At 40.5% G+C, this 13,040-nt stretch overlaps 1 protein-coding gene across 1 annotated transcript in view; it reads left to right on the top strand.

The window, feature by feature from the left end:
- Nucleotides 1-1,090: 1,090 nt before the first annotated feature.
- Nucleotides 1,091-13,040, top strand: part of heph (polypyrimidine tract-binding protein 1 heph) — a 377,608-nt gene continuing 365,658 nt past the window's right edge. Inside the window, exon 1 of the mRNA XM_018508372.1 lies at nt 1,091-1,210. The gene's annotated coding sequence lies outside the window, so the exon portion shown is untranslated. The remainder of the gene's footprint in view (nt 1,211-13,040) is intronic.

Here is a 13,040-nt window from a genome sequence, read left to right as displayed (position 1 = left end):
CAACACGCGCTCCCCCTCTCGCCCCCTATTCTCATGGCGCGGCGCGATTCGTAGCAAAGTTTTCAACGTCGCCTCGCTTCTTCCATCTTTCTCTCTCCCTCTTTATTTTTATCCATTTCTCTGTTTTTCTTTCTTTCAAACGGAATATATACAATTTTTAGCCGGATTCATCGCGCGTTGTATGTACAACGTTTTCGTGGTTTTCGAGGTTTCCACTGCGGGGTTTTTCCGTCACGAAGTTCTACCGGCGGATATATTCGGGGAATCTCCCCCCCCCCTCTCCACCCTTTTTGCCCGCTCTTACTTCAAAGTAACGCTGTTTTCATCTTTGTTGTTCCGCGGATCGCGCTTTTGCACCTTTTTGTTTATTTTCCTCCTCGCCGCCTGTTGTTTATCCTTTTCTCTCTGTCAGTCGTATACTTCGGCGTTTCCCCCCTCCTGCCCCAGCCAAACGGACGATCGGTTTGAGTAGTCTGAGTCGCATGAACGGCGTGCAACGTGACGCGAGGCCGAGGATCGTACAGTCGTGTTCTCGGTAGACCCTCGTGTGGGAGAGCGCCGGAGTGAGAGGGGCAGACCGAGTAAGAGAGAGACCGCGGCCGCACGTAGCTTGTAGGGAAAGGCGGAGAGAGGAAGGAGAGCAGTAGCTAGCCGGTGGTGCGTCGTCGTCGTGCGCTTCCTAACCTCCAAAACGGGCTTCTCGCCTCGCCGATAGCCGACGCGTAAACGCCGTAACGTACGTGACGAACGGAACGAACGACGCCGCCACCTCGCGCGCGCGCGTGTGTATGTATATATGTGCATGAGTGTGCCCCGTCTTTCCCGTGACGTCGCCTTCGATTCATAACGAACGAACGCGAGGAGATCCGCAGTCGTCGCCGTCGTAGCCGTAACTTTGCGACAGTGTGTTTCCACGCGTGTGTGTCATCACGGCGCGAAGAAAGAAGGCTTGCGTCGCAAGTACCGCGAGGCGGAAATATCCGTGAGAGAGAAAAGGGGAAAGGTGTGATCGAAGGGGAGTTTGTTTTTTCTCGCTTTCGAAATTTCGTAAATTTCTATACGTCGCGCGGCGTCTTTGTGAGTGACACGAGGTACACACGCGAGTTGCTTCACCGCCAGGTGCACGGATACTCGACGGAATTCGCCTGGACATTCCTTCCATCGTTGCTGCCACCGCTGCCGCCCGCTTGGGAGCCCTACCGTGGACACGGTTAGTACATTTGGCCAATAGCCGATATGCCTCGCGACGACGCGACGTTCCGCTTGGATTCTCTCGGCATGGCACCATCGGCATCGTATCGGAGCACCACGTTGGGCCGAGCGCGAGCGTTCCCGGCGCTGCCGCACGCGGCCCGCTGCGCGCGCTCCGAAATCCGCGCGGACGGATTCCTCCCCCTCGCCCCCGCGCCGGCGCGCGCCCTGCGAAGGGCGCATGTCCGCCGCGCGTTCGCACGTTGAAGCACGTTGAAACCAGCCGTGAACCGTTCCAAACTCCTCTCCCCCCGCCGACGCTGCTTGTTTCGCACGTGGTCGCGAATTTCCTCGGTCTACTCGCCCGACGAGCGATTGTTCTCCCTCGGACGGATACCATCCGTCACGGTCCCGCGGCCTTGGCCCTTTATCCTACGTGCATCGCCGCGCCGGAAAGCCGATTTCCCGCGCTGGTTTCGGAGCGCAGCCTGGCTTGCGCAAACGAGCGGAAATACGCTTCTGCTGAGGAGAAACAGGTGCCGCACCGACTGGATACACGTGACGGCTTTCTTTCGAGATTGCGAAAGTTTGCTGTGATTGGGATCTCTTCGTGGTGTCTACAATGGAGTAATAAAGCCTTAAGCCGTAAGATATTGACTAATCAGTCGGATGTGAAGAGAATAAGCGACTATGATTAATCGCTTCTTACAGCTTAAAAGGTTGTCGTTTTCATGCTGATGCTTGACGCTTGTTTTCAGTGCCAAAATAGGTTATACATATGTATGACCGAAATCAACGTCGTATAGTGAAAGTGCATGAAAAGGGTGTAGCTGCGCCGTCCAACGTCCAACTTCGAACCGAGCAATCTGAGAAGTCAGTCATGTAACTTTTTCCCTAGGGCGAAAAAGTGAAAAGTGAAAATTTGTTGTGAATTTTTATTTTTCGTGTTTACGCCCTGGGGAAAAAAATTACGTGATTGACCCCCTGAAGCTGTAATCATCCTGACGCTGTTTTTTAGCGTTTCGTGAAATGGCACCTTAATCCGGATCTGCAATAGGTATTTTAAGTCTTAAGCCGTAAGAAATTGACCGACTACAGTTGAATACGAGAAGAATAATTGATTGTGATTTGTTCATTCTTTATGGCTTAAGGCTTAAAAATCTATTGTAGATCCGGGCTAAAGGCCTTGGCACATAGAAAAACTTAAGACGTAAGACTCAAGCAGTAACGAAATCAACATGTTGGATTCGCTATTGCTTACGTATGGTCTTACGGTCTCTATTGTGATTGGTCGATTCACTTACTGCTTAAGTCTTACGCCTTAAGTTTTTTTTATGTGCCATGGCCTTTAAGCTGTGAGAAATCAACGTGTTGGAGCTACTGCTCACGTTATGGGCTTACAGTTTCTGCTGTGATTGATTGATTCGCTTACTTTACGTTTTATTGCTTAAGTTTGTTTGTGTGTCATGACTCTTATTGTAGACACCGCATTAAACGACGAAGGATAATGTATTTAACAGTTTCAATAATAAGAGAAATATCGCAGCGTAAAAAATATTTTGAATTTTTTTTTAATCAGAACAACGTTTCACTATATAATTTAATTAGGACAATAAATATGCATGACTTTACTTTCCATGATACTTTCAATCATAACGTATTATTTAAAATTACTTTATTAATTTTTAAAATTTAAACACTGCAACTTTAGTATAAGGCTGTGAAAATTTTATCCTTTGTCAGATTGTGACTGTGGTTGTCATCTCCGGTTTTCAGTCGGAGATTCCGTCGAGCTTTTTAAACATTTTCAGCTGACGAAAAGAATTTTCGGCTAACCACTCCAAATTTTCATGACCCTTTTTTTTAGAGAAAGCGTTTTTTTTTAGACAAAACCGAAATGTCAATAGTGACAACCGATTTCTAGCAAAAATATTAATTAGCGGTAAGACCAGATTTGGTGACTTTCTTTTTTAGAGAAACCACAATAAAGTAATTTCGCTAATTTCAGCAGAACACTGCGGCCTCTAAAAGAGAATCTTCAATCTCCTGATCTTTAAAGACAATAGGTGACAACCTTGTGTGGTGAACACCAAACTGGATTCAAATCTTATTCGTTATAATTTACACCATGTCCGAAATGTGCCATCTTACTCTATGTGTTCATGGGTAAATATTTTATTTATCTTTATGCGAGTGATGTGACAGTACAAATATAGTATTATACCTTTTTTGAAGGGTACTCGATCTCCTAAGCGGTCGTTTGTTAACATTCATTAATCTTCACTTTTAGCAGGAAGCGTCTATAAATTGCGCTCGTGCATACTTCTTTCCTCACCTATTTGTCTAGTACCTGTGTCTAATGTCGTTGAATATTTATGTCACGTCTACCAGTAAATAATTTTCTGTCGTCTCGCGAGGCTTCAAACTAGGACTGATAGTAGACTGGTTCTTTTCCACGGCGGGAACTCGGCTTATACAAACGTATCTCGCGCAACAATCATTTACCGCTGGGAAAACGTCGCTGCTGTCGCGCAGGGGTGGTAGAAGAGAAACGACGATGGGCGATCCGACGAGCGTTTAGTTGTATAAACTAGTATCAACGAGTTCCTGGTTGCGACGACGCGGCGACGGAAGAGAGCGCGTTTTTGCGAGGCGGCGGGCGTAAAAATCGCTGCCGTAAACAGTCCGGCTTGGCTGCCGCGCTGGTGGCGCATAGTTACGCGCGGCTTATCGCGGCGCCGCATTGCGCGGCGCAACGTCGCGTCGCGTTCCTCGAACCCACGGCCTCGTATACGTGCGAGCCGCCGTATGCATGTATGCACCTGGCCTACGGTACCCCGCGCTCTCGTGGTACGCCAGGTTCTTCAGGATCGTGAGAATCACCGTTGTGCGCGTCCCCGCGCTCGTGCAGCCTGGCTGCACGCGACTTTGGAGAGCCTAGCTAGCCGTCCCCGTTCCGTTCTCGCGACGTAAACTCTTCCAAGCTTGTCGCCGCTTCTAAGCGCTTCCCGATATCATCCCAATCTAGCGATCATTGAAACAGTGGGCGAGTTCAAGACGGCAAAGCGGCTAGGCATGCTTACCGAGCGATTCGATATTGGTTGGATCTATAAGTAACAACTAATTATGCTCATTTGCTCGGCGAGCAGGCTAGCCGCTTTGTCAACTTGAACACTCCCAATCATTCAGCTACGTCTTTCTAATGTTTTAGGCATGGCGGTTTAAGAAACTTTCTTTTAAGGACTTTCATGCGCCAAGTGCATTAGATAGTTTCGAGAATCATCTAACTGAGAAAAAATTATAATTATATATTTTAGCTTGTCATTTATATTTATTTTTAATGTCATCTGTATTTTCTTTTGATGAGAACTATGAATACGATTATTAATCTGAGACCTCCTTTAGATTTATTCTCGTCGGTCTAAATTTATATCATATTGATAATGTTGCAGCAATAATTAGAGGCTTTCTAATAGAAGAAGTAATATCAATTTAGCTCGGCGATGTCATTATTCTGCAAAAATGGTACGACTGTGGTATACAGTATTATATTTATTAATTTACTGAAAAAATAGCATTCGGAGAAAAATATATCTGGTTGGATTAATTGAAATTCTGGTTAAAAATGGACGAATCAAAATTTTCTAGCTAATTCTACCAAATTCTAGTTCAGATAATTGGAATTTTGATCGATATCATCGGAATCTTCTATTTTGTCCATATTTTCAACCATTTTTCTCGGTGCGGTACCAATGAAAATTGACATTAATAACAACAATAGTCTAGGGTAATAATTCTAAAAATGGAGATTCTAGTCATAATTAATTTACCGTGCAATTATAATTGTACAAATATCAAACTTTTTTCTCTCTGTGTTTGAAAACATTAACTGGGTTGAAAATAATTTTTGCAAAATATTACTCTTTTTTGTTCGTTTTGAAATATGCAACTTGTCCTAAACGCAGCATTATTTCGCTTAGCTCGCTTTGAAATTCCGGTACTTTCGCATTCGTGACGTGAGGATGAAATTCGTATCTTTTGGACCTCGCCTCATTGAGCAAGATTTGTCGCCGTCGTCAACGGCGCCATTGTCAATAGAAACTAGGCTGCAAACCGGCAATCAGAGCGTACCTTCTTGCAAGCAAGAGCGAGTCTCGCCAACGAACGAATGAAGCAACTTACAACGCGTAATTGCTTCCTCGGGAATTAGAAACCACACCTTTTGTACTCGTACGCGAATGTCGCCGATCGACGTAATAGGAAATCTACTGTAATCGCGATTAGTTAGCCAATGGACAAAAAAGGTTCGCGTTCAGGCTCAATCACAGCTTGCTAATCACCCGCAGGGTGTATGTACCCGAGTTCACAATTAATTTTCGTGATTATGAAATTTTCAATCTAGAGGATCTGGCTTCTAGAGTTTTCTACACATCGGTAGAGAGATGGGAAAAATATTTTCTCTCTTTCGTCGTGTGATCTCCTATCTTTCTTTTCTTAATATTTCTTACTAATCTCTTTGACTTTCCTTGTTATGCTACATTTTTTCTTTATTATATATATTTTCTTTATGTATATTTTCTTTATGTATTATTTTCTCACATATTCTTTGTTATTATTGCGGCTTTTTATTTGTTCTTTTTGTATGTTCTCGCCTTAGAGAACAATAATAAACGCTTTATTTATCTATCTATCTATCCTTCTCGGTAATTTTTTTTACGCCATGTGTTGAAAGTTCACGGGCTACTTTGTAATGCACGCCATATCTCGGCCTGAAATTCCACAGTCGGTGATATCGGCCGTAATTGTAGCCGTGATCCGAATATCGATGACTAAGACTGTCTCGGGTGTATTTTTGCGCCGTGAATGGTAATCGCGCGGACGTTCGCAAAACGTTCGACAGCTATTTTCTTTGATGATGCACTCGCTGACACCTGCACTTGCACATATCGCGATGTTGCTTGTGGATTATGATTAAACCATTTCTGCTGTGGCACGATCATCTTGCCCGAATCGCGAGAACCGGTTCTCACTATCGCTAAGCCCTCTTTTTCTGTCGCCGCCGGCTAGTTCTATTTCATCGGAGCCGCAACTGAAATCGAAATCGCCATGGTTCATTATTATGCGAGACGCGTTTCCTAATTCGAGAAAAAACTCGAGCTCCTCGTTCAACCTCGAATGCCTTTCGTCGAACCGACACGAGTTCTATAGACTTCACTTTTGTCATTTGCGATAATATTTGCCTAACACGGAAATCTTTTCGTTGTCATTTGAAGAGTATGGAATTAAAAAGGGTATGAAACAACAATTTAAGCTTAAATATAATTACTCTATTTTATTTTTATTTTTGAGGTCGATGATCGCCAACGATTTTTTTTTTTTAATATTCTGCTCTGCAACGATAGAGAATTAATATAGTAACGATATTTAATAGAAGTACTAATAGCAGGAAATACAATAGTTATATGACTATTATTGGATAATAATCGACGATGAATTTTATCGGTTAGTTATAGAATTATTATTGAATTTTAAAGAAGCGCTGACAGGTTGCGAAAACTTATTTGCTGATATTTTATAGCATCAACCATACGCTGTGCGCACGTTAGGTGTCTCATTTTACCTTGATATCGATCCGACGTGTCATCCGTTTAATCTTTTCTTTCTTTTTGTTTTTCTCGTCGTTTAGTGTTAAAGCACTCCGGCCGACGTTTTCAGAACGTATCATACTCGCAATTTATGGGAACCCTATGCCAAGAATGTTGAGCATGCGCTGGAACGATCTTAGAGACCTACGAGACGACTAAATGCTTCCCATAACCGAGATATTAAAGGATTTATTAAGCGCGGAAGGTCAATTTGGCATCCTCCCTTTTTTTTTTTACAAGTTAATAACCTTTCCCTCCGCGCGGAGTATTTCCGCGGACTAAACGCTGTTACTGTTATCTTAATTAGGACTGTAACTATCGATTTCATGATAATTAGATTGTAATGTAAACTCAGCTTCGTTTTATCTTACCGTTTACTTTCTATACTGATATGGCGTAATAGTTCTTTTGCACGCCAATATAACGCGGTATCTTTTTTTAAATCACGACTTACACCGTTGGAAAATTTATGTTAAATTTCATGTTTCCTGAACGGCCATAAAAATTTTTGCGTTGATTTAATACAAGATGAATATGTTAGGAAGTAACATAAATATTTTATGATAACTAGATTGTAATCTATGTAAAAAAAATTAACACATGTTGGTATGACACTGACATAATTTAAAACCAAATTGTGAAATACATTTCTTCACAAATCAACATTTATAGTACATTTTAGTAAAATTGACATTTACGTATAGTATGTTAATTTATCTTAGAGAATTTTTGTTTTAAAATATAGTTTTTTTTTTTAAGTTAATAGTTTACTCATAAATTATTATTTTGACATTAAGAAATGTTGGATATCAATTTAACACAAAATGTTAAAATAACATACTCATATAGTATGTTAAATTAATGCTCGAATATATTCAACACAAAAATCTTAAAGAGGATTGGTTTTAACACAAATATAACATGTTTTTTACTGTACACCGTTTGAAACACATAAGCGATAATGTTCAATATTTCGTTAATAATAATGCATTTAGAATTTTATGTATTTATTCATTATTTTGTTAATTTTTATTATAACGTGGATGGTTATTTTTTTTTTTCTTTCTCATATCTGGAGAAATTGTGTAAAAATATCGTTATCAGCGTTTTATGATGACAATTTTTGTAAAATTCGAATTTATTTAAGTGACATTTAAGTCAAACGGCCACCCACGTGGTGCGCGAGCTCTTTTGATCATCAAGGTCATCCGACTCCCGCAAAGCGATCCATCAATTCTCCTTCTCCTTCGCAACGCGAGTGGAATATTTCCTTTCGAAGTGTTCTTCTCTTTTATTTTCTTTACATCGGGCTTGGAAGTCTCGTATTTTGGGTTTGCGAGGCGTATCATATTTTTCAATTGCGACATTTATAGTCGGTGTATCGTGGCCCCGTCGATTTTTCTTCCGTGATTCGAGATTTGTAGGCACGAATTATGTCCGGGAACTCCCAGAAGACGCAAGGAACGACGGGAGTGCCTAATAAAAAAAAATTTGATATACACATGCGACACCCGGCACCGAGAAAATTTTTAATTTATATTTTTTTTCTTCCTGAATTTATTTCGTAATATCTTTTTTTTATCTAATATATTTTTTTTAGACATATGCCGTCGAGCAATTTCGCTCGAATTTCCGTGCATCCGCATATTTATAGCCGTCAATCTGGATTCTTTCCAGCATTTGTTTGTTCTGTGATCGCATCGATTGTCGATCGATGTGGCGTTCGTTTTGTAACGTTTCACAAAGCGGTTGTCTGGAGTAATAAGAGGGCGATTCCTCTCCGGTAATCGATTGCTCGACGGTATTCCCACCCCCACCCCCGCCCCCTCTCCCTCTGCGTGATTTCCGTGTTTCGCGATTTGCGGTTTTCAAACCGCCGGTTAGTTCTTTCTCTCTCTTTCCGCGGAAGAGGGTAGCATTGCGAGAGGAGCTCCTCTTTATCTCTCCTTCTCTACGTCTCTCTGCCTCAGTCGGAGTCTTCCGCTCGGGTAAACATCTACCGGAAACTATCCCGTGGAAAAATAAGCAACGCACGGTTTTGCGTGGCATTGACGTGACGTTACGCGTTCTGTGCGAGAGGTGATACGCAATTTCATTCGGCATGAAACGAGTGCAGTAACTCAAGAGCCGCCATCACGCGAGAGCCTCTCAACTTGCGAGTGCGTTCGCGCTGCGAGTAAACGCTCACGTTTTACCTTGTAAACCGTACGAGGCTTGTAAACAACTTTGTCTATCGTTGCTCTAATATTTTTTCATAATACTTAAAAAAAAATGGGTGCAACACATATCACTGAATGGTTGCGCTCAGCAGAGAAAGCAGCTTTGCAAATGTTGTGAAATTCTTTTATATGATATATGATCGTATACCTACTCGTAGTTTCCTTACTGGAGCTAAATTGGTAGAAACCAATCGTATTAAAAAACTTTACAACATTTGCAGAGCTACTTTTTCTACCGAACGCAACTAATGGTAACCTTCTATGATTTTGAATCGGTACATTTTACCGATTTTCTTGCTTCCCGATTTGGCACGATTCAAATCTGTATCGCCAAAATGCCATTTTTCTCGTTTAGAAGATGGACGAGAGGTTTAGTGTTTAGGCGCGTCATTGAGAAGGCCGACTCCATTTTCTCGGCGATCGAACGTCCAACAGGGTACTCGTAACTCATGTCGCGGGAAATTAATTAATTAAATCGCCCTCGTTGCGCACGGGATGATCGATACTGAAAATTAACTGCCACCGTAATACTCACGGCGCAGGCCCGTCTGTCTTTCGTGGAGACGGCCTGTCGTCGACGGAGACGACAAATTAACGGACGGGCTAATAATCCTGAATACGATCGCGTGATGGTTATTCTGCTCCAGCTAATGGCTCGGCTGCAGAAAAATTCGTAAAAAGCTTTCGCGGTTTTACTTAAAAATTTTTACGCTACACCAACTTTCATTCTCACTTTACGATATCAATAAATGATTATTTGAAATTGTCGCCAAATAGATAGGCATTTTTTTCTGACAGCATAAACTTTTTATTTCAAATGGAAAAATTCGACCGATTTCCTACTCTTTGTTTCTCTTTTCTGAATGTGTGATCTCACGGATTTTTATTTCTATTAGTTTGCGAAAATAAGGTCGTAAATATACATATATATACGCAGTAAAAAATATTTTGTACTTGTTGAAACCGAATATCATTAAAATTTTTGTGTTGAATTTTTAACCCCCAGGTGCTAATTTAAAATAATATGATTTTGTTACTTGAATATTTTTAGTGTTAACAATTCATGGGTAATAAACAATTAATATAAAGAATTTATTTTAAAATGTAAATTTTAGTAAGATAAATGAATAAAATATTTTAATATACTATAATGTTAATTTTACTGAAGAAATTGTTTCCATAGTTTATTTCTAAATTGTGTCCAAGTGTTACATTTTTTGTATCACTTTTTACATGATGTTTGTGTTATTTTCTAATTTTATCTTCTGTTAAATTATCTTTCAGAAGGCGGACATCTGTTTTAAAAATTTTACAGTTCATCTCTTGCCTTCTCTCTCTCTCTCTCTCTCTCTTTCAATAAGATTTGTTATTTAATTCATTATTTCATTGTATGTCGTGTTTTTTCAAAATATAACACTGTTTCAGTATTACTATGACTTTTCCGTCCTATAAAAATAAACACAAAAATATGAGTGGTCCGTCTGGAAGACGTGAAATGTGTTTTAATACAAATTTTCCAACCGTGTTTATAAGAGTATACGTGTAGATTTGTTCTTTTTAACTGAACTTTTTGCATGGTTCATTCTTCCTCTTTTTCCTTTCCACATTGATGAGAAAAGAGACGAGCTGTGCAAGAAGCAAGGAGTCGTTGTGACGTCGCACCTGCCGCAGATGCCGCGATGTAATAATGTGTAACGTCCCCCAATCAAACATCGCCTGCGATTTTCAAAACGCGGTCGGAATAAAGGATTCGTTGGTTCGTCGCGCTCGTGCCGTAAATAAATGGGCAGAATAGCGTCGCGGCGCGGCGAGCCGCTGAAAATAACGCCATGAGCCGCGGAGCGGTGCACCGTCGTTCATCGGCGCCGTTTGTCGGCCGGTTTCGAAAACAATTCCGTCGTGTGTACAAAATCGTTGATGCCGCGTATCCAATAATGCGAGTATTCGATGATCCGATCATGTCTCCTCGTTAATTAGATCGGATTACCGAGATTGCGCGACGAGAGTACGATTTTTGGTTGCGCGGACGAAAGCGATTTGCTCTCCCTCTCTGTCTCCCTTTGTTTTTTTTCTCCTCGCTGTCGAAAATCAATTTCTTGTTACGCGTAAGCCGCAGAAGCGTTCTCGCTATCATGCGTATTTTGGGTATATCCCTCTATGGGAAAATGGTTTTTGGTATAGTATACATGATAAAAAATGGATCAGTCGTTCTGTGTGCAGATGGATGGAAAATTCTTGTCACACGTAGAAATTTTTACTATACCGATATTTTCAATTTGACGAACATTAAAATAATAGATCTTCACGATACGTCGTATATTCTCGGCTTTTCTAAAAATGACGTTTTAAGATAGTAATGGAGGGAAACCTAACCTAACCTAACTTTCCGTCGTTCGCGGTTGCGGCAATTTGCCGTGTTCGATAATACTAATTATTATAGAAAATGACGCGATGTAAACGGAGCTGAGCGCGCGTCGGTTCTCGCGTCGGCGAACAATCCGAGGCTCTTCAACCAGGAAGCGAGTAATTTCGCCATCCCGCACGTCCACCCACCGAGAGCGGAGAGAGATACTTAATTAATTCCACTGCTCGGTGGAACGCCTCTGATATTCTTGCGCGATAAAAATGTCGCGGCGTAGTGACAGCCGCGCGCGGGTTTCATCGAGGAAAAATAACGGAGAGTGACTTCTGTGATAGATCTGGCGGAGCGCGATTTTATAATTTGATTTGTGGTCGAATATCTTTCTCTCGTGTTTGCAGAAATTATAATTCAGGAATTAACTTTATTGCTTCCTGTAAGTTATAAGTGGTTGTATTTTGCTCTTTCTTTTGCAAACAACTATCTGACTATATACTGTTAAATTCATAATATTAAGTTATACCTAAAAAAAAATAATTGGAGTTATTTTTACTTATTTCTATAGATCGCCTACTTAATATGTCGTTAATTTAACTGAAACAATGGAGTTGAACAATTTAATTTAAAATTTGTCAAATTTGATTCATATTTAATATATTATTTTTTAAGTGCGTACGTTAATACAGACGTTGCTTACTTTGAAACTAACCATAGATATGGATTTATCTCCATTTTGATGGAAGTTAAAAATAACAAAAAGTTATTTAACTCGAGGAATTGAGTTATCGTTGCTCCTTTGATATCTAACAGTGTATTATGTTAGACGAGAGTTAATGAAACTCGGCTTTATTAGTATAAATAAGTTTTCTTAAGTTTTCTTCGAGAAAATGACGCTTCGGACTTGTTGAAAATTCAATCACTACGAATGTGTGTCAGGGCCAACGAGTCCCTTACTTTTGTTTTCATTCCGAGACTCATTAGTGTGACTCTGAGCAGACGTTCATCTGCAGGTAAATAGGTCACAGACCAAAAGCAACCGAATTATTGTGTCCCGCGGAGCGCTTATTTAACTTCCATTGGGACTGGTTTACATCTATTTTGATTTAGATCAACTCCAGCCAGTTCAATCTTTTGTCTTTATTTATGATGCTAAACTATACGGAATTAAAAGAGTCAACGAATCGCAAATTCGGACTAATTTTTATTATTAAATGCAACTTAATTTAAATTGTTTTATGTGAAATGTTAAATTTACGTCAATGAATAATATTTAAAAGTCGAAATGTACTTGATAAAATTTGCCTTCATTGAATTTCTATCTTAATCTATTTTTGTCAAAAATTTATACGAAAATTTAAATTCCTGATTAAGATTAATCGCTCACCAAAGCAGTTATTTTCTTAAGTCATTTTCGTGGAAATTCAAGTTTGAAAATTCAACACTTTACATACATACAAGGCCACGTAATATCGCAAAGTATTTCTTAAATCCACGCATTAGCGATCGTTTATTAGTTCCGCTCGAATAATCAAGAGGCATCGGCGGCAGCTGTTTTGCATCACGTATCTCTGGTCATATATAACTCAGCATTTCGAATCGTTCCCTGAATCACTTCACGAGTACGAC

Source organism: Trachymyrmex cornetzi, unplaced genomic scaffold (assembly GCF_001594075.2).
Source record: "Trachymyrmex cornetzi isolate Tcor2-1 unplaced genomic scaffold, Tcor1.1 scaffold26, whole genome shotgun sequence".
In the NCBI taxonomy this organism is placed as follows: Eukaryota; Metazoa; Arthropoda; class Insecta; order Hymenoptera; family Formicidae; genus Trachymyrmex; species Trachymyrmex cornetzi.
Note: the sequence above shows the minus strand (reverse complement) of the source record. Positions and strands in the feature narration are given on the sequence as shown.